The sequence below is a fragment of the Molossus molossus genome, unplaced genomic scaffold, assembly GCF_014108415.1.
Source record: "Molossus molossus isolate mMolMol1 unplaced genomic scaffold, mMolMol1.p scaffold_m16_p_8, whole genome shotgun sequence".
NCBI lineage: Eukaryota > Metazoa > Chordata > Mammalia > Chiroptera > Molossidae > Molossus > Molossus molossus.
The window spans coordinates 84,940,150-84,963,541 of NW_023425402.1; the positions used below are offsets into that span (position 1 = coordinate 84,940,150).

The 23,392-nt window shown below is 38.2% G+C and overlaps 1 non-coding gene across 1 annotated transcript; it reads right to left on the reverse strand.

The window, feature by feature from the left end:
• Window positions 1–14,039: 14,039 nt before the first annotated feature.
• On the reverse strand, window positions 14,040–14,150 carry LOC118622151. Its single transcript, XR_004957967.1, has one exon. It is a non-coding gene; the product is annotated as a small nucleolar RNA U109 (small nucleolar RNA).
• Between the last annotated feature and the right edge of the window lie 9,242 nt (window positions 14,151–23,392).

The window sequence follows — 23,392 nt, forward strand, 5'->3', positions numbered from 1 at the left end:
ATTTCCCTAATTGATTTGCCTAGTTAGTTCTTTCTTTTTAGGTGTGAGGGGAGAGAAACTTTAAGGCCCTGTCTGTATCCCCATCAGGTGTGAAGTTAAAATTAGAACTGTTATTTCTGCTTTGCTTCTGGGCAAACTGAAGGGCCATGAACTAACTTAGTTATTGACACTCATACCCTCCCTTGGTAGTACAGTCACACCAGGGCCCCAGAGACCCACTCCTGTGTTTAGCTGGTTGATGGATTTAAAACCTCTGTCCAGTGATCCAGGGGGGTGGAGGATGGTTTTTAAGGGAAGTGAGGTTTGACAAGGACAGGGACAAAAAGAGCTCCTATAAAAATAAATAATTTGTATTCAGGATGTATTTAAAAATCCTCTTGGTAGGATGAGAAGATCAATCTAGCATTGCCAATGCTTTATTGCAGATCTTTAGCCAGACCCCAAATAGCAATCTGCCCTAACCATAATTCCTGCATTCGTTTACTTGTGCATTGCTTTTTATTACTCGTGGTCAGCTTTTAGCCTTTGAAACTCTGTGGTATGTGAATAGCTCTAATACTTCAGGGTTTTTTTTATATAAATCATAATTTAACTTTATTTTGAAAGTCTTCCAATGGCCCAAAGATTTGCATCTTTATTACCTCAAAGGGATGTTGTGAGGTTAAAATGAGATAATATATGTAAAACTATGTAAAACTGTTTTCAGTTTTTCTATACAAAAAGGTAGTGTGTGTGTGTGTGTGTGTGTGTGTGTGTGCTGTCATTAATAGTATGGGACTGGAAAGAAAAACAGGTTCTACACAATAAGATTTTTTTTTTTTTATCCTCACCCGAGGACATTTTTCCATTTTTTGTTCAGGTAGAGTGGGAGGGAGAGAGAGGAACAGAGAGAGAGAGAGAGAGACATCGATGTGAAAGGAACACATCGAGTGGCTGCCACCCGCACAACCGACCAGGGCCGGGGACAAACTGCAACCGAAGTACGTGCCCTTAGCGGGAACCGAACCCGGGTCTCTCATGACCGCAGGCCGACGCTCTTACCGCTGAGCCAAACCGGCCAGGGCCACAATAAGATTTTTTAAATTGGTTTAGAAACCCAAGCTATATATGAAGTTAATGGAACAAATTGAGAGGTTTTGTTTGTTTTAATTTTTTTTCCTTTATTGATTTTAGAGAGAGAGGAAGAGAGATAGGAACATAGATTGGCCACCTCCTGCATGTCCCCCACTGGGGATCTGTCCCATAACCCAGGCATGTATCCTGACTAGGAATCAAACCAGTGACCTCTTCATGCATAGGTCGATGCTCAACCACTGAGCCACACCGGCTGGACTGTTTGTTGTTTAAATCATGGCAATAGGTTATGGTTGAAAGAAGCCCGCAGTGGCTATAGACAGGAATGTTTTAATGTCCTTGCAGACAGCAAAGGAAGGAAGAAAGAGAGGGAAGGAAGGAGAGAGGGAGGGAGGAAGGACTCATTTTTATAAATCTCAATTGGTAGAATTAGAAATTTTAAAACTGAAGGATTTTGTTTTGGTTTCAGCAATGACTATAGCGCCCTTGAGGGATGCCTTCAGCATTACTGTGAAGAATGTTGAAAGCAGCATTTCAGATACATACATGGGGAAGGGATTCTATAACTGTGGCAGCTTTGAAGACATAGCCGCAGCTCTAACTATGCTGTAAGCATAGTTAAGGCCATTTAGCACTAGCCTGAGGATGCAAATAGAAAGGCAAATAAGGCAAGAGGATGTAAATTATTCTAGTTGTATACCAATATTTTATTCTATTTTTTTAAAAATGACTTATATTGTTCTCTAATGAAAAAAGTAACACGTCTTTTTTAGAACTTTATGCACACATAAAAGTATAAAGAAGAAAATGAAAATTACTGACAACTTTCTTACCAGAATAATTATTTTGATATTTGCATATATGTTTCTTTTAAATTTTTCTATTCATATGTATTTTTCTTATTAGCAAAATTGGGATAATGCCATACATGTATTTTTGTAGAGTGATATTTCCCCTAATTATAATGTAAGTATGTTCGCACATCATTAAATAGTGTTTGAAAACATTTCAATGACTAGCTCATGTTCCATTTTATGGATAGATGTGTGAGGTAATGTGTGTAGGAGTTAGGACCTTGGATTCTGGAGTCAGACTGCCTGGGTTCGAATCCCAGCTCTGCTGCTTGCCAGCTGGGCGCCTTTGGGCAAGTTACCTAACCTCTCAGTGTCCCAGTTTCTTCATCTCTAACATGAGGTTAAAAAAAATAAAAGTTTGCAGGGTTGTTGTAAGGAATTACATGGGTTAATGTGTATTCATCAAAACATTTAGAACAATCCTTGGCACAAATTATTAGTATCATTATAATAATAAAGTTAGTCATTATAAATGATTATTAATTAGAAAGTCATTATTATTAAGTAATAATAAATTAAGCAATTATTATTATAGCATGATTACTATAATGTTAGGTGGACTATTTCTAATGTTTGTTATTAAGAATGAAGCCATGATGAACATTCTTGGATCTGAGTCTTTTCTCCATCTGATTATTTTCTTAGGATAATTTCCTTAGAAGTGGAATTATAAAAACCAAAGGATTAAATATATGACTAAATTGCATTCCAGAAAGATTGCAAGACTTTACCTTTCCACTTTCAGCTTATGAGTTTGACTACTATGGCACATTGATGACAATATAGAGATCTTTATTTAAAATAAATAATTTTATATTAGTAATATCTTAATTTAAACATGTATTTCTTTGACTACTATTTTAGAGGTGTTTTTTAAAAAATGCTTTCATTATATACTTTTCCCTGTAAGTTATCTATTCATTGCCTTTTCCCTATTTGTTTATAGAAATTCTTGACCTATTAATGTTTCAACTGGTTAATCTGTCATATTTTTGACAACTGTTTTCTCCAAGTTTTTGTTTTTACATTTTTTGGGGGGGATGCTTTTTTAAAGACAAATTTACTGACCTTTATCTTTTTTTTTTTTTTTTCTTTTGCTTTAGCTTTTCTGCTTAGTAAATCTAAAAATCACAAGATCTCCATACTCCATACCCATCTTTTCCTCTGGGTCTTATAAAAAAACCAACAACACTAAACTCTTATTTATATTGACTATGATTTGAGGTAAGAATTAATGTTATGTAGCTAACCATTTTTTTTTACATAATTATTTATTGAGTAAACCTTCCTTTCCCAGTAGACTTAGAAAGTATCTCTATAATATGCTAAGTACATTATAATATACTCAATGTGCCCCACTGGTGTGGCTCAGTGGATTAAGCATCATCCCATGGACTGAAAGGTTCTGGTTCAATTTCTGGTCAGGGTACATGCCCAGGCTGGGGGCTTGATCCCCGGTTGGGGACATACAGGAGGCAGCCAATCAATGTTTCTCTCTCATATCTGTCTCTCTCTCTCTAAAAAAAATCAATAAAAACATATTTAAATATATATATATATATATATATATATATATATTCAATGTAATTACTAAACTGTATTAGGTCTATTTCTGGCATGTTTATTTTTGCTCCTGAAAATACTATTTTAATATTGTAACTGTATATAGCACATTTTAATATCTGTTGGTGCAAGTCAGGTACTTTCCCTCTGTAATACCAACTACAGCTCTAAAGTCCCCAGACCTGTTTCCAAACTTCTTTTTCTATTCCTGCCTCTGTCATATGTGCTGGGAAAGCTAAATCTTACTCCTCTAGCATCCCTTGCACCTTATCTGTCTGGTTGTGTGCCCATGAGCTCTAATGAGCTCTGAGCAGAAGTATGTGCTGGTTTTCTAGAACATTATAGTTCTGTTTTGTTCTAGCTCCCAGCAATGGAAAGCTAAGAATCCTATTATCATTGCCTTTCCTAATAGAGCTATAACAAGTACGAGACTTTTAAAGGTACCATTTGCTGTGACAGTGTTTCCCACATAATGTTTTTGGAGGTTAATAGATATTTCTTGAAGAAAGGCGTCCACGGTCATCTGGAAGTGGTATCCTATACCCTTGGAGATACACCTTGCACATTAGCTTATTGAAGCATCTAAATATAAAGGTTTTTACATTGTTTAATCCAGTATTCTCAAAACCGATAAGAGCATACAAAGTCATTTCCTCCTTTTCTGTTTTTTTGAGGAACACCTAATTGGGTGCGGCATTTTAAGGAAGCCTGCTACAGGGATTGTAAACTATTTTACTTTCACTGGGTAAATAACTAAAAATGTCTACTATGCCCCTTGATTCAAGTTATACCTCTCAATAATTATAAAAGATGTGCTCTTTAGTCTGTATCCAACTGAAAGGACTAGTTGAGAATCAAAAAAACTTATGAAATGTCTTACATTTATATTTAGTTCTCTAACAATGTATCACACCATGTTAGTTGACCTACAAACAATATATGTGTAAAGCAACAAGTGGTTTCATGTTCTGGTGAAACTTAGAGAGACACAGCCCAGGCAGCCATGTCCTCGTGTTTTGGGATCTCTTTTCTCTTTTACCTGGTTTTCCTTCTGTTTCTCTGTTCCTCGCCAGTCCATATTGGATTAGTCACTAGTGCCAAGCTCTCAGCCTGTATGTCTGCAACAGTAATCATCAGTTGGATAATTCATATGTATTGTGAAACACAGTTTATGAATGATATTCTTTGTTCTTGAAATGTGTTTTTTCTAGTAATTATATAGAGACAGTGAGGAGAGTAATTTGGCTGCTGTGTGAAAGTAGTTTCAGCAAAAAATGCTTCCTATAAAATGCCGAGGCATGGTTTTCACAAGAACATCCACGACTTCAATACCAACTCACCTAGCTTGAGGGCTCCCTAGAAGACTCTCCACCACTACTCAGAAGGCTCTGCTTCTATAAAGTAGCTTTCAGTCTCTTTCATTCCCATTCTTTTTTACTGCGATAACTGGAGACGAATCGATCTACTTACTGTGATGCGGACACTTAAAATGCTAAAATTCAAGATTTTCGAGAATCGGGTTTTATGGTACATACCTTCTCAGTTATATAATGAGGCACTTAGTGATTCCCAGTGATGTCAAGATAAGGGTCTGGGAGAACGCAGATCAAATGGCTATAGGAGACAGTAATTGGCCAGCCTTGCCATAGGAACTCACTGGCAAAGTTTGGAACATAGATACTATTGCCTTCAGTTTCAAATAGTTGGGTGAGGATTATGATTTTTTAGGTTTCAGAGGAAGTATCATTTAATGTAGTTGGCCATCGATTGGACAAGGCCAAGGATTTCTTGCAAGGAGTCTGCAACATCCACACATTATTGTTTGTAGGCTGAATGAAGTAGATGTTTTACAGATTAGATGGTATAACAATACAATGGTTAGAAAGATAGAATCCCTGCTTACATTTTAATGGGGAAGATAGACACTTAATGAATAAACAATAGATACAGCACATAAGGATAAAATTGTTATACAGAGGATCAAAATGAAGTAAGGTGTTAGAGAGTGACTGGATGGCTGTTTAAATTGGGTGATCAGGGAAAGCCTCTTGGAAGTGATACCACTTAAACCAAGATCTTGTGACTAAAACAGAGACAGCCATGCATGGATCTAGACGAAGAGTTGGCGTCTGGCAGACAGCGAGGGCAATGGTCCTGTGAAGGCTGGAAGCTTGATCTCAGGATCAGAAAGAAGGCAGGAAATTTAGGCAGGGGCCAGAGCATGAAGGGCCTTGTAGGCTTAAGCAAGAACTTGGTATTTAATTCTCAGTTTGGTGAGAAAACATTGGAAAGCTTAAATAAATTTGTTTTATGACCTGATCAGATTTGGGTTTGAAAGTGGTCACTCCTGTGTGCTTTGTAGAGGGGTAAGATTGGAATGAGAGGATCATTTGAAAGTCTGGTTTTGAAGTAATATGTCTGGGGTAAGAACAACATCCACAACAATAATCATGGTTAACTTGCATTCTGTACCATTGTATACGGGTACCTGCTGAGCCTCACTTACTTATCTAATTTAGTCATCTACAGACTATTTCTCAAATGAATGAGGGGTTACTGTGAACCAAAATGTATAAATTAGATTTAAAATTCTCCCAATTATGGTAGTTCTTGTCACCCAATTTAAAAAATGTCAAAATTTTAGTTATACATAGAAAGGTTTGAGGAATTTCTTGACCTTAAAGTGACCTTTGTGTTTGAAAAGCTGGGAGTGACTGTGTTAGGCAGAGAAGAATATTGGGTCCTGCTCAGTGCGTCTCTGGAGTGGCTTCCAGGAGGGTTACACCAACATGTGGAAGTAGGGAGGATCCTGAGGGACTAAGTTTAGCAGGAGGAAGTGATGGAGACAGGACCAGTTGTAGATGCTACCACTGCAACAAAGAGACCATAACCTTTAATACCCCAAATTCGGGGGATGTAGCAAAAATGCTCTTCCAACACAGACAAGCATTAACTTCTGGGATTAGAGGGCCTTGTCACAGACGAAGAGCTGGGGACATGGTTTTAGAGGCTTTTTTCAGTAGCCAAACCCTGAATCAAGTGCAGTTTGAGTTGTTAACTGTGGAAGGTAGTTTGACTTAGTGTTAAGGGAATTAGAGTTAGATTTTTAATTCTAGGGGTCAAGACTATAGTGGAAGTCAAGAAAGCAAGCCCCTCATCAGGCATCTCTGGTAGACCCTGCAGAGTGCCAGTTGGATACCAGAGTCAGGGCACAGAAGGAGGTCCAGAGTAGGAGAAATAGGATCAGAAAGATCAGGAAGGTTGACTGGACTCCCTCAGATAGAGCTGGGTTTACCTGCCCAAAGTTGATCCCAGTGCCTCAGGCTTCATGATTCTTTGGCCGTGGTCATCAGATGTAGAGTATGACTGTATCTGGGACCCAAGTACACTTAGAAGGGGAGGGAATTCCCTTCTGACACATTCTGTTGGTTCTGGGAGTTGGGTTGGCATGATGATGTGCTGAGCTGGCTTATACCTGTGTTCAGTGACATCATCAATCCATACCTTGAAATTGACCATGATAGGAAAATTTATACTACAGAAATTGGCAGAGATTATAATCAGCCTCTTCCCCCACTCACCTCAAGGGCTGGTTTACCAGCTCACCACTGATACATCTCACAGGTGAACGGACACAACACTGCAATGGCATGTAGTTCCAGAAGATCTAACATTGGGAGGACATTGCTCCCGGGAATTCTGTAATGGCAGTTTTAATGATTTTGGTTAACACAGCTAGGGCTGTGCAGCAGAACTGATAACCCACTCTAGTTTACCTTGAAAATATATCAGAGATCGCTTACATCACCTTCTTTAAAATAAGCCATGGTGCAAATATGCTACAGGGATAAGAATCAGTAACGCAGTTCGAAATGGAACTGTGTGGGGTTCACACAGTGCAAAGCTGCAGCCACACAGTATTTTTAGGTTAATAGAAAGTCTGACTTTCAAAGTTCTTGCTTATAAACTTTAAAAGCAGGTTTAACAAAAGACATAAGAAACTATTACTATTTCTACAACCATTTAAAAGTGGTTTGCTGCCTGGCCTTTATCAACTTCAAGTAAAAGTTTAAGGCAAGCCAGTTACCTGGGCATTACAGCATTGTAAAACCCATCGTGACAGGTAGAATTTCTCAGAATCGTCTTCCACAGAAGAGTGTTAGTCTGATCTGAAATTAATATTGAAACACGGCTTCAAGAGCAGTGTAGAAATACTTATTTGAGCTCAGGTATTTACAGGTTTCCCCACCTCTTCTGAAGTATTTAAAACAAACTGCTCAATTATAAAACCCTTCCTATGGCGGGATTTCCATAGAGTGTGGTCAGCTTTCTGGGAAAATTAAATTGAGTTCAAGAATTTTGAAATCTGAACTTCAAACTTGCTGGATTTCCATTCAGTTTCAGATTTTCTTTCAAATGTTTTATTGCCCATTGATTCAGCAGTTCATGAAATCAAAATATCATAATAAGGGTAACAGGTATACTAAGTAAAGTACACCCATCTGGAACTCATTTTATACCTTCGACATTCAACTAAGTATAAAAGCACTCCAATATAGTTAAAGAAAGTTTTGGAAAATCTTTTGCTTGCATTATAATCCTTAATTATTTAGGTCTTTCTGTTTTTCTTTCTCAGAAATATTTTAAGAATTCTTCTTGATAACCAGGATTGTTTCTTTGACATTTAATAAGATTCGGGCGTCTCTGGTCACTCATCTAATATTCAGAAAATGCTTTCTCTTTTCCCTCCTCTCTATACCCTTCCTTTCACTCTCTTTGCAGCCATACTACTGAATGCACACATTCTCAACGCCAAGGCAACCCCTGCTCCACACCCTCCTGCCCTTGATATTGATACCACAGCAAGCTTTCCTCCACCCAGATTCCTTTCTAACCACAGTAACCGTGAGAGTTCAACATCCGCCTTCACCTTTCTCTCTTCCTTTGGTCTCCAAGCCAGGTATGAGCTATAAATTGAGGCAGAATGTACAGCTGGGTCAATAAAGGGTGGGGAGAAAAATGAAATGGGTTTCCTATCGTTTTTCACCAAGTTTGAAAAACAGAGTTGGCAAAGAGGAAAAAAACAAAACAGGAAGCAGGATTGCACATATAAATTAAATATTTTCACCCCAACCCTCTTTAGATAGCCCAGGGGTATTAGGAGTGTGTGTTTTGGACGGGCTCAGCCAGCATTCCAACAGTAAATGGCTTCCTGTTCAGCGTGTTCGAAGTCAGGCTGTCTTTTGGGGTTGGTTAAAAATATGTGTGAAATATGTACTTTTATTTCCAGCCAAGTCAAATGTTTTCAATCATCCCCCCTTACTTGCTTCTTCTCTCTTCCCATCCTGTCATTTCTTGTCCCCAGACAGTAAAATATACCCCCAAATCTGTTTTTTTTTTCCCCAAAAGGAAGTTTAGTGATTAATTATGAGTTACATGTAAACATACATTATTGCCCTCGAAGGTATTCACCAAGAACCTGGCCAGTGTCACTCTGGGCGGGCATTTCTGAGTGTTAGATCTTGGTGAGTAGAAGTTTGAAGAGCATGCAAAGAAACCAAGTATTTGGCTCAGACACGACAGGGAACCAATGGATAATTGAGGGTGAGAAATGGTCTATAACTTTTCACCCCAGTGGTGATGAACCTATAATTCCCAAATTGTTTGTGTAATTTTCTATTTCTACCACATCAGTGACAAATATTATTTTGTACTGCGTGTTCCTTGTGGATTTTTTTTTTTTTTTTCATCAGCAAGATCCAATTAGGATGCCTGAAAGGAAAATAACATACCTGGGGCCATCATACCTAGCAAGAAATGCCACAGATGTACCCGGGAGGAAAAATATAGACTTCTGGTGGAAGCCACAGAGAGTCCCTTATGCAAAATGTTACTCTGATGTTGATAGACTTTAAAAATATATGTCATATGATCTAATTAGAGAAAAACTCTCAGATATTCAAATTTGACATCAAGCTCTCGAGGAACCTTTTATATTTGGCATAGGCGACTGAGCTGCAAATACTCTGTACAGAAGGCTGAGGCAGAAGCTTTATTTCTCTATGCCCTCATTTGACTGAGCCTGGTTAAATCCAGAAGTGTTCTTAGACAACTATATTTACTAGTGGTATTAGGTGTCAGAATTAACTTTTTACATATTTTAACATTTATTTAGTGTACGAGGTAATTAAAAAGAAACAAAAAAAACTCCTATGTGAATTACATGGTTTGTTGGGGGGTGGGGATAGGGATCCAATCTTTCCAAGTGAATCTCAGGATAATTTATCAAAGAATGTCTCTTGACGTGTGATTTCAGGTTTTTGGTGTTTGCTGTTTTCAAACTCAGCAAATACTTATAAAACTGTTGACTATGCAAAGCTCAATACTAGATGCTATTTACAGGATGTTAATGACTTGGAAGTAATTCACTTCTACAAAGTCTAACACCCTTTTATTATAAAAACTCTCAGAAAACTAGGAATATAAGGGAACTTCTTCAACATGGTGAAGGGTTTTTATAAATAGAAATTCCATACTCAAACAAAAAGCATTATACTCAGTGGTAAGAGAATAAAAGCTTCCCCCATAAAATCAGGAGCAGAACAAGGATCCCCAATTTTACCACTGCTATTTATCATTGTTCTGGAAGTTTTGGCCAGAGCAAGTAGACAAGAAAAAGAAATAAAAAGGTTCAAATTGGAAAAGAAGTAAAATTGTCTCTATTCACAGATGACATGATTTTCTTTAGAGAAAATCCTAAAGAATCCATGGGAAAACTACTAGAGCTAATAAACCAATTCAGCCAAGTTGGAATTGCTTTATATTTTAGTTATAGTTTAATACGTCTAATGGCTTCTTAAATAAGTCTAATTGCTTGTCCTCAGAGCAACATTTAATGTTTTAAAATGTGAATATGGAAGGTCTGTTATTGTATAGTCAATAATAATTTTATTTACTGCCCTTCTATTCAGCTTGATGTGAAATATTCACATACAATTTTTTGGCAGTAGGCCAAATTTTGTTAAATTCCAAATACTTACAAAACTAGTAGCACAAAGTCTCATTACACCTTGAAAAAGATTTATTTTATTAGGTTATCTCTTTAGAACAGATGATACTGGTTAGAAAAAATAGAAGTGTGGGGATTACTTGTAAAGTAGAATTTGGAGGGAGGGACAGGGACATGAGAGAGACTTCCTTTCTCTCTCTCTCTCTCTTTCCCTCCCTCCCTCCCTCCCTCCCTCCTTCTTTCCTTCCTTCCTTCCTTCCTTCCTTCCTTCCTTCCTTCCTTCCTTCCTTCCTTCCTTCCTTCTTTCTTCTTTCTTTCTTTTTATGTTTCTTTTTTTCCCCTTTGTATTGAATTTATTTAGGTTATACTGGTTAACAAATTATATAGGTTTCAACTGTACAATTCCACAACACATCATCTGTACACAGTATTGTGTGTTCACCACCCCAAGTCAAGTCTCCATCCATCACTATTCATCCCCTCATACCTTCCTCCTCCTCCTCCCCCACCTCCCCCCAGCAATCACCACATTGTTGACCATATCCATGAGGTTTTGTTTAGCTTTTTTTAATCCTCATCCGAGGACACATTTACATTTATCTTCAGATAGAGCAGGAGGGAGAGAGGGAGGAAGAGAGAGAGAGAAACATTGATGCAAGAGAGACGCATCAAGTGCTATAAGTTTTTTTCTGTCTTTTTTTCTCAATCCCTTTATCCACCCTCACTGAACCCCTCACCCCCAACAACTGTCAGCCTATTCTTAGTGAGTCTGAAGAGAGACATACTAAAGGAAAGTGAAGAAAGGAGCAGAAAAATTAGATACTGTACTTCGCTATTTATTATAGTAGGCATGAGCCACATCCGACTATTTAAATTTAAATTAATTGAAATTAAAAACCACGTTTCTCAGTTTCATTAGCCACATTGCAAGTCACCAGGTGTGGCTGGTGACTATCATATCGGACAGTGTGGATATAGAACATTTTTTTCATTGCAGAAAGTCTATTGAGTAGTGCTGCTATTTGTCATTTTGTTCTCATTTCACTCAATAATATGTAATGAATATATTTTCTTGTCAAAATGATTTCAAATTCAAATTTAAGTAATTGGTAATATTTGACTATATCAATAGACCGTTCGGAAAAATTAGTCATTACAGAAATAGTGTTTTATTATTATAAACAGGACTATAAAGAAAAAACTTGTAGCCTAATTTTTACACTCAAATTACTTATTTAGAATAACTTTTTAGAAATAAAATGCTTGGCTCAAATGTTATAAACATTTTTAAGGCTTTTGATATGTATGGCCAACTTCCTTTCCAGGAAGTTTTTCTGATTACATACCATCAGCATACGTGATAGGAAAGTCATTTAATTTTGAAAGAAAAACAACTATACTCGAAGAGCAAAATCAAAACAGAGCAGCGGTATAGCTGCCTCTGTGAAAAATAGAACTTCAAATTGGATATGAATAGCTGTGAGGATCTAAGCCAGTACACAACAACAAAAAATAATGATAATTAGTAACCACTTTCCACCAGTCCTATGTGGTAGGCACTTGATTAGGCATTTTGCATGTTAATTCAATCCTCAGATCGCCTTGTGAGTTAGGTACTACTATACTGTCATCATATAGACAAAACTGAGGCATCTGTAATTAAGTAACTGTCTTAAGATAACACACTAAGCAACAAAGCTAGGGTCTGAATTCACCTGTGTTCTTGTAGACTAGGAAGGGTTCAATAGTCCATGCCTTTAACCACTAGATGACATTGCCTCTCAACCATTTTTTTCCAAATCCTAGTTAAACGAAGTATTAGGGGTTTGTGTCTCTCAAAATGGTACATTGGAAGTTGTAATTACCAGTGCCTCAGAATGTGACCTTATATGAAAACAGAGTCATTGCAAATGTCAACAGTTAAGAGGGGTTCTACTCAAGTAGAGTGGCTGCTAATTCACTGGTCAGTGTCCTTAAAAACGATGTCCACGTGATAACACAGATACACAGAGAGAACACTGTGTGATGACAGACAGATGGGATTATGCGCTGCCCTCCAAGGAAGGCCAGGGATTGCCGGGAGCCCACCAGCAGCTGGGAAGAAGCAAGGAAAGAGTCCCCCGCAAATTTCAGAGTGAGCATAGCCGTAGCCTCCAGAACTCTGAGACAACACATTTCTCTTATTTTAAGCCACCACATTTTAGTATTTTGTTTAAGCAGCCCCAAGAAAATAATACACCACGTAACCTAGAAAGATATTCCAGTGTCTGACCAGCTGCCCAGTTAGCCCATGAGCCCACCTCACCTACTTATCATTTTGCCCCATTAGTACATCTGTCAGATTCTTTGGTGCCCAGTTAACGGGCCGAAGGCCAAAGACAATATGTTAACAATGGTGACTGTATGTGTTGGAAATATCAAAGAACACTCTGACTGACTCACAAAATGAAATTAATTTGCAGATATGGTATCTGTTTGTTGGGAAGCTAATAATTGTGTATTTTTGTTCATTTTGGAAAGAGGAGATTCACTAAGACAGGATGAACTATGTGAGTATCATTTAGATTTGCATACCTCAGGAAAAACTGTAAGGTTTGTTTTGATTTTTATTGCCATATTTAGTCAGATTGTAGTTTGCCTAATTTTGGAAAATCAGCAATGCCCCTTGGCTTACAAAAAGTAGTAAACCAAATTTGTCATTTACACTATACTCTGACAAAAAATGTCCTCACAATAAAAGTAACTATAAATTATCTTATGTTGAATTGGAATAGTGGCTTCTTTAAAATCTAATTTTTCTTTTATAGTGTTAGGAAAGAAGTCTAGAAGTATAGGAATCTCACAGGACACCTGTTCTCTAACATACTCTCCCCCCTCATTTGTTTGTACTCCTGGTCAGTTCTCGTCTGCTGAAGGAGTACCCTCTCCAGCCTGTGATTACTGCCTGAAATTCTAAAAGCAGTCCATTGTTTTAATATTAGGCATTACCCTAGCAAACACGATTCACACACACACACACACACACACACACACACACACACACACACACAAACACTAATAGTAGCTCCTTTACAATGCCTTTACTCTGCCAAGTGTTGTGCTAAATGCCTTTATGTCTATCATTGCATTTGACCTTTATAAAAAGTCTATAGAGAATAGTGAGATAGGTATTGATGATAAATCTGAAGCTCAGATTAAGTTATCAAGTCTAGTAAATGGCATTTTAGGTTTCAAATCCAGGGCTGTTTGAATCACAGTGTATTTCCATGCCCTATTCTCTCTTGTTTTCCCAGAGCAGGACTGTGGGCAGCAAATCACTGGGGCCCTGGAGAGGGAAACAAGAAGGTGCAGAAAAGAGAGAAGACAGCACCAAGGACAAACTTCTAACAGCTTAAAATTTTACCCGGGGCTTACCTCAAATCCTTTAGATACGATCTCTCTAGTATGGTAGCCACTAGACATAGAATGATTGAGTACTCGAAATGAGACTAATACAAATTAGGATGCTCTATTCTTTCTTTTCTTTTCTTTCTTTTTTTTAGTGTAGGAGAAATATCCTAGGGTTGGCAGAACTCCTTTTTTTTAATGTAGCATGTCATGGATATGTTCCTGTTCCCAAAGGAATGAGGAGCAGGCATTTCCACATGCAAAAATAAGGGTGTTCTAAGAAGTGTAAAATGCACACTGGATTTTGAAGACAATATGAAAAAAATGCAAAATGTCTCATTAATATTTTCATATTAATTACATGGTGAATGGTAGTATTTAGGTATATTTTGCTAAATAAAATAAAATAAAACAAGCTATTACAATTTATTTCCCTTATTTTTACCTTTTTTAATATGGCTACTTGAAGTTTTAAATTACATATGTAACTCTCATTATATTTCTGTCAGACAACTCTGCTTGAGATGTCTAGATAATCTACAATAGTGAAGCTTTTATTCTTTGTGGTAGACTGTTTGAAATGTAGATTCAATTATTTCCTCCTTTTAATTGAGCTCCTCTCAGTAGGAAGTGGGATTTATATCCCTACTCCTGAAATCTAGATTGACCTTGTAAGTTGCTGTGGTCAACAGAATATGGCAGAAATGACGATGTGTCAGTTCTGGGCTTAGATACTTCAATAAGCCTTGGACTCTACCTACTCAGTCTCTTGGATCCTGCCTGCCTTTCATCTGAACAGACCTCGAGATAAACCTGCTAGGGGATGAGAGAACATAAGACAGACTGTCCCCGATGAGATGATTTGTGTTATTTTTATATGGCTGCTGCAACAAATAATCACACACTTAGTGGCTTAAAACACCCATTTATTATCTTACAGTTCTGTAGGTTTGAAATCCAACACTGGTCTCATGGTGCTAAAATCAAGGTACTGTCCGACCTTTTTTGACTCCCTTTTACAATTTTAAGGACCCTTGTTATTATATTGGGTCAACCCAAATAATCCAGGTTAATCTTATTTTAAGATGACTTGAGTAACCTTAATTCCATCTGAAATCTTAGTCTACCTTTGCCATCTAAGGTAACATATTCACAGTTTACAGGGATTAGGATATGGACATCTTTGGGTGGGGGTGAGTGATCATTGTTTTGCCCAGTACACCATCCTTGACTAGCCAGCACTTGCTTAACCCTAGGAACTCACAGAGATTCAAGAATGAGTCTGGTTATGACCAGAACTTCCCAGCCGACCCTAGCCCAAATTGCTGACCTGCAACATGATGAATTAAATAAAGGTTGGTCGAGTACCTTAATCAAAAGTTGGATGACTTGCTTGGGAACAAAAGAAAAGCAATGCTGTGTTTGAAAACACCCAAAAGCATTAACTGACTTCTTATACTTATGTCAAATACTTTAAGATCTAATTTCTGAAACAATCCTGATGATTTGAGACATTCCATTTTTATTGAACTATTTTATTAATAATTTTTACTCTGGTTTTTAAAGTAACAGTGATATTATTGGGACAAATTCTGTTTCTACTGAATTATTTGCATAACATTTTAGCCTCCTGAGAAAAACCTCAGAGAAACTGGGACTCTTCAAACAAGGTTTCAAATGGAAAATATGAACCAAGCAGAATAATTTCCAATTGAGGCACATGACGTTTTTACCTTGTAATGTTTTTAACCTTGTAATGTTTGATCTATGATCCCAAGATTTCCACTTCAAGTATTTACTAGCATAATATGAGAGAGCAGTGGGTCAACATCACCAGTTTGGTGGCAGAGTCTCATAAAATGGGACCCATCTGCCTATTCCAACCTCATACTGCAAAAGTTCCACCAGGGTGTGTGTGTGTGTGTGTGTGTGTGTGTGTGTGTAAGGGATTCTTCATTACCCGAAAAATTTATTACTAAAGATCCTGAAACTGGATGGTAACAAAGATAATTATTTGGCAACCTAACAAAATCCAGACATTCCAAACTCTTGGAAATTTAAGAGCACCTGCTAATGATTCCCAGTATAACAAGTAGATCACTTAGGAGTCAGTAAATAGGTTGCCTCATTGAACTACCTTGTTTTTTTGTTCATTTTGCTTTGCTTTGCTTAGAGTGTTTTGAACTTTGTCACTATGAAATTTGAGGAGGACGTGAAAGAACGGTAGAGTGGGCAGTGACCTATGACCTTCTGGAGTCTTGTGAATTGGGCTAAATAAGGAGGAGTATCTGCTTCTTGATTTTATTATTATGATATTTCTGTTGAGAGTCATGTACCCAGACATTGGCCTCAGGGGGACATCACGATGGCTGTTGAGCAGCAAACTGGATAAGGACTTCCTATTTTCTGACGTGGCTCATCTTATTCTTATTGGAAAATTGCAGTTTCCACTGTAACCCTGAAAATGGCCTTGCTGTTCACCAGCAGCTAAGACATGGCACATTGCACCTAGTTACTGGGGCCCTGGGGAGCTCCAAACAAAGCAGTGACCCGGCCTGGCTCTGCTCACTGCTCTTCGCTGGGCTGGGACCTCGCAGCCATGTCAGCACACGTGTTCACGGGCCCAGGGACGAGATAAGTATTTTCCTCATTACAGAAAAAGATCAGTGTGCTTAGTGGGGTTTTGAAGTCTTTGTACCTTATATATTAAGACAATATTGATTCAGTTTAATTAACCCAATAAGTGCAAATACTAGGTAGACGAAGATAAGCAGGGAGATGAGAGGAGGGAACACATTTATGAAGCACCTGTTGTGGGTGCACCTCCATTATCATCACTGGTTTTCAGGCCGGTGACAGGAAGGGTTATATTTGCAGTGTATGGATGAGGGAACAGTTCAGGGAGGTCGAGGCATGTATATAAAATACTTGGTGTGGTGCCTGGAGCTGTCTAAACAGTAGTTGCTATTACGATGCATGTTGGAGGATGTTGCATTCTGCTCTCTGACTAATCTCAGAAGGAAACCAATACTCAAATTTGTTTCAGGTGAGCATTGGTCTCTTGTGGTTGATCTCAGAGGGCCACTAGCAGAAAAACCAGTGTCTGGCTTGTCCCTGCAGAGGGCTAATACTCAGCTAAGGCTGTTGTCTTTGGTCCTTCTTAGTCTGGCCAACCTGGGGCTTCACCAGCATCAAACTGCTTCCTCCCAAGGTTTTCATTTGCAGAAACAAGAAGACCCATGAGGCCAATAACTAGTCATTTATTTTTAAATGTTTTTTTAAAATAAAAATAATAGTGTGAGGCTTTTGCTTCAGCTCTCTTTCTGAAACGACCCTTGACAGGAACTGGAAACAGTGCCGGTCAATGCAGCCATTATCTCTTGTGACCAAACGGGATGTGGGAGGTAGGGTGGAATTTCCGAGTTCTTTGTACAGAGGAATAAAATGCCTGTCATTTAGTTAAAGCAAATGATTGATTTTAAAATCAAATCAAAATACTGAGTCAAACAAGCAGGTACTGTACTTGAATTTTTCCTTATTTGTTAGGACTGTTTTTCACTATTTTATGAATCGTGTGTGTGTGTGGGGGGAACAAGGAGTTATAAATAATAAAAACATGTCTCAGGCTTCATGTAGCACATAGAGACAATTATAGAAGAGCCTGAAAAGAAGTTTACATTACCATCATTTCCCAGGAATAGAAATTATTTTCTTTCTTACCTTATCATCAAGTAAGCAAGCTGACAACTGAACCGTTTCAGAAGGTCTAGATAAGGTACACTGGAGGCCTGTGCATAAAGCCCCAACTATTCCCTCCATTGTCCAGGGATTTCTTCTCCTTCCTGGGAACAAGGGTGTTAAGTGTCCTCAGCCACATGGCAGGGCTTAGGCTTGGGAAGGTCTTGAGAGCAGGGCCAACGATCGGTTTTGCAGAAGGAAATAGAGAAAGCTGCACATGTATTGAAGTGCATAATGACAGGTAGCTTTAGCAGATCAACTGTTGATTTCCCCCAGTGATTAAGAGATGACACAGCCTGTGGTTACTGTGTCATTGTCTCACAATCAGCACAGCTTAGGTATCGGTGGCCTGAGACTAAAGAAAGTAAAAGAATGGGTAATAACCACATTAGTGTCTTATTTTAATTTCCTCCCGTGGTGAAAAGGGGCCACACACGAAGCCTGACAAGCTCAGGGGAAGCCAGCATGGCAGGCCTTCCAAGCTCAGAGATTGACAGTGACCACACAGGGATGGTCTGAACATGAACATTTCTAACTAAAAGTGGGGCGTGGTGGGTAGTCACATCCTAGGCCTGTAGCTTCTATGGGGGTCTAGAATGAGTCACCTCAAGATGTGCCTCTGTGGTATGCAGATTGTTTGGAACTAAAGGCAACTTTAGCCATAGGCTCAAGGGAAACTTCTGCCCCTCCCCAACTACCTGGAAGAATTTGAATTAGGGGCCTTGCCATAATAAGCTAGAGATAACTTCTTTTGACCTATTTGTAGGGCAAGGCAAAATTCTATTTAGTAAATCTCTGTTCTTCTTCTTATCCTGCAATACCCTTTGAAGCCTCCCAGGTGCATTACCTCATCCCTAGCTCAGGAAGCCTTATATACCTCAAACTCCTTTCAGTCTCCGAACATCTCCTGACTGTGGGGGTCTCTGACTCTCTCATGTATGCACGGTTCTCATACATATATATATATGTATAAAATTTGGTCTTTTTGTTGTTGCTAATTTGTCTCATGTCTATTTGATTATTAGACTAGTCAGAAGAACCTTAAGTTAGAGGAAATTTTGTTCCTCTCTCACACTTTCAATTTTTACCTTAAGTGAATATATATACAGTCTTTTTGTATCTAAAATAATATACACCTTTGGGGCTGGCCGGTGTGGCTCAGTGAATTGAACATCGTCCCATGGACTGAGAGGTCCTGGTTTGATTCCCAGTGAGGGCACATGCCTGGGTTGCAGGCTTGATTCCTTGGTAAGAGGGCATGCAGGAGGCAGCCCAGCTGATCGGTGTTTCTCCCTCACATCAACGTTTCTATCTCTCTCTCTAAAAAAAAAAAAAAAAAAAATCAATAAAAACATATTTAAAAAATAAAATAACATACACCTTTGACAGGTCAGAGTAATCTCATTTTCCAGACCCCTCGGGGCACAATCACACCAGAGCAGAGTTCACAGAACCCCTCGTTGTTATCTTATTTCCTGACTATCATCTCTATGTCATGTAGAGATAGTGGTATTATTAACTATCCTGTTCCCACCAATATAAAAGGAGTACATAGCTCTCAGTCTTACTTTTAATCCAATCTAGAGATTCCTCCCCTCACGTTGCTTTCTCCCGGCCCCTTAATCTACCACAAATGGATTTCATATAACCCTCTTTATATGTCCTCCTTTGATTCTAGTGTATAAAATAAGCTGTAAAACTGCCATTCTTATGAACATTTTCTCAGTCCGTTGAGCTCTTGCTTCCCAGTGATTATTGTCAGTTTAGCTCAAATAAATTTATAAAAATTCTTAAGTCAACAATCCAAATCTCTAGTTGTTTCAGGAATGAACTCCACATCGTCAGCATGAGAATCTGGGTTTTCTTGCTCTGGCTTCTACTGACTCATCGGTCCCTGGTTGTCTTTCCCTCTTTGAACTTTGTGTTTCACATGCTATGATCATAAAAAAAATAGCAACATCACTCACTGTACTACATCAGAGACCTGGCTTTCTTCCTTTGAATTTCTTACTTCTTTTGTCCAGAATGCCCCTACTCACTTTATTTCCAAGGCTAATGGATACATTATTTAAAACATTCTACTCAGCCCTGAATCTGGGTTGTGTATACTTTCTATGTTATTTGAAAATATACCTTATTTTTCTCAATCATTAAGTTGCATTTATATTGTAATCTTCTGTTTTATTGTCTGGATCTGCCTCCAAACCAATGACTTTGACTTAATTGGTAATGGGTGGGGTCTTGTCAGTGGTCTATTTTAAAAGCTCCCCAGTGATTCTGGTTTATAGCCAGGATTAAGACACACTGAACTAGACTGAAAGTTCCTGGAAAATAGGGTGGTTGACTGTCTAGTTCACCACCATATCCCATTTTCTAGCTCAGTGCCAGAAATACAGTAAATGCTTAAGAAATATTCATTGATCAAATATTATTGTATCCCCAATCCTTGGAACAATGTTAAGCATAATTGCTTTTGAATGAAAAATGAATGAATGAATGAATGAATGAATGAATGAATCAATATGTTAAACCCTACAGGGATTACACAAGTCAATAAATCACAGGCTTTAGTTTTAAAGAGTTATAGTTGTATAGGAATGAGGGGAATTAGAGAAGCACACTAAGAATCGTGATATTATCACTCATTCAGTTAACAATAAAAATATGTTCTGTGGTTGTAGTGATTTCTTATGGAGTATAGCTTTCATGATGAGACTCTTTCTCTTTCCTGAATGCAGAAATTTTCTAAGTGGTTTGGTAAATGTTCAGTTAATTGAAGCTTTGAGCAAACTCAGTTTAACTTCTTTGGATAACTGCTAAATCTTCTGAGGTCATTCCAGACTATTTGCCTTTCTGTGTTATGCACTAAGGCAGGAAATGTTTTCCTCCTTTTAGAAATGAGCAATTCAAGGGGCTGGTAAAGAATGCCTCCATGCAACATGCTATCAACCCCCTCCAGCTGTTTACCATGGTCTTTTTCATCCTTAAGGGGTACATCAAGTTCTTTTGAATATTAGTTATGGGTTTATACATAAGACAAAACAAACATTTCCTGGAGGACGTCAGAGGGCACCTAACTTTTGGGTCTTATCTTGCATTTTTCTCCAATTAAAAGAGGAAAAAATAAGTTTAATTTGAAGGAAGACTATCATTTATCAGGTTATGCTGTAGTCCATTGGTACATTTCCTTTTCTTTTTGAGTCTGAAAGCAATAAAACCCCTCTCCTTAATTTTTCTCATCCTGTATCACTTAATTTTTTTTTTTTTTTTTTTTTATACTTGTTAGTGGTCATGACCCCACTGAAGGTCTTCTGAGAACAATAGTACCTGAGTCATTGACATTCTTAGAGACTTGTTTAGAAGGGGTTGTTTGGAGCTGCTATAGTCTGACCTGAGTCATTCCACATTGTGTTAGAGAGGCTAAAGAATTGGACTCTTCCCAATGTAACACCGTGATTGTAGTGAATATCCAGAAAGAAACATGTAGTTAGTGTTAAGTGAACATGTGCTTTGCCTCAGATTTACTGTAGGACAGGGACTGCTCATGACCTTTTAATCAGGATAGTCCTAGACTGAGTTTTTTGTACAAAGTAAATTTGCTTCTGAAGGAATTTGCCAGAGAGAGAGAGAGAGAGAGAGAGAGAGAGAGAGAGAGAGAGCGAGCCCTGGAGGAAGGAATCACATAAGCTACTTAATCTCTTTGAGGCCCAAGTTTCTCATTTATAAAATATAATAACCTACTAAAAGAAATCCAACATCCCTGATTTTGTCAGATGCATACTTGATTTAAAAATATTAAACTATGCTATGCTATTATTTAGAAAATATAATTCTGTAATGCTTTAGAGCTACCTTGAAAATGTTAGTAACACACTGTTAATAGAGAGGAGAGGTCCTTGTCTCCCCTGGTTGCTAGTGGGAGTGTATTTCTTGCAGTATCTCAAGAAAAAAAATAATCTGAGACTTGCACAGGAGAATGCAATCTAGTAGAAATCTTAAATTTCTGTGTAATCAAATTCCTGAGTTTCCAAGATTTTATTTCCCTCAGTCCCACTAAGGAAGAAATCCCATTTTGCCTTTAGCAGGGCTAAAATCTGAGCCTATGTCCAGAATTTCCTTTTCATGTCTGCACAGTCCAGTATAGCATCAGGCTAGTTTAATTTTTGTTTTCCCACTGCAGTACAAACTCCATTGCGTGTGGAATCCAAAGGTACACATGGCTATGGGGGAAACATGGGCGAATGCAAGGAAGCAAGAGTGAGCCAAGAGCACAAGAGAGCTCCTTTGTTTAGGAGACTATGTATTCCCGAATTTTCTTGCACTTACAGTAACCACGCTCATTCTGGCCAATGATCTTTGTTCCCAGATGTTACTGAAAGGCAAATACCTTCCCTATGTCACCCCAGCTTTACTGGGCATGCATCTATCTTCCTTTTGTTGGGCTCCTTCCCCCCGTGTTTTGTAGAGAATACATGGGTGTTTCCCTGTAGAGTGCAACGTTGCAGCTTCCTGGTGAAGCTGCCCAAATGACATGCCTCCAATGTCTGGCTTCCCTCTTTTCTCCTTTCCTATTAGTAAGCTAATTACAATGGTATCAATACTACCTACACTAGTCATTAAGGACAGGTTGCATTTTTTCTTCTACTGACCAACAACAAAGTATTTAAAAAATGGAGAAAAGTATCTGGTTGGAGAGAGGTATTTTTTCAGAAGTCAGAAAGTTTAGTTATAGTATGCTGAAATCAATTTTTTTCAATTGCCCCTTAGAAGCAAGGCTAAAGTTCACGTAAGAAGCCTGGGTGTTTGCTCAGTGGAGTGATTAGGTGGGACTGAGAGGCAGACCTACCTGGAAATAGAGTAATCCTGCATAAGCTCTGTGTGGTGTACTTGTGCAAAGGAGTGGTATGTAAAACTATGGAGGGCAAAACTGAGGATTTAAAGAAAATAGAGGTTTTTGGGAAGAGCAATAAAAAGGGTATGTATGTGTGTTTAAAAATCACAGTTCATAAAAGTTCTCAAAGGCATTCACAACTAAAACAAACTAAATTTATTGGTGTTAAAAAAGTTGTTCCAATAGGTAATCATTTTCCTGACTGTCCTAAATTGTTCTGGAAATCTTCCAAAACAGATTCTTCCATGAGTCATATGTTTTGCCAACTAATTTTAAAGCTTTTGGTCCCTGCTGTCTTGGGATTTAACTTTTTGTTTTTCACTAATATTATCATTTGGTACGTTTCCTCAAGTATTAGCGCAATGTTTGTGTAGCCACTGGGCCTGGGCCTGGTCTCTGTATCTCACATACTGAGAAGATGGAGACTAATTAGGTCTCCTTCATACACTTCATGTGCTCTTTGGGGGCCAGGAGAGAAAACAGTAATGGCTTTGAGGCGCTTTTGTTTAAAAGGATTAAAATACACAAAATGTAAGTTTAAAATTTTGCAGACTTTAAATTGCTATATGAACATAAGACTGCATATTCTTATAATTGTAATTTGAAACCCACACATGAGTCACTCATTTCAGTAATATCTTGGGACTAGATATGATTTGTTCTTGTGAGTTTATAATTTATAGGCAGTCATTTGAAGTTAGTTTATCAACTAAGCAAACAAGTTGCCCATGAAGGTGCAGTTCAGAAGTGGAGCGAATGTAGGGAAGGTGCAGGGAAAGGAAGGTTTGACGATGTGGGTTAGAAATGATGGCCCTTGAGGGGGTGTCCAGGGGAGGTCCTCATGGAGGTATGTATATGCTGCAGGGTAGAAAGGAG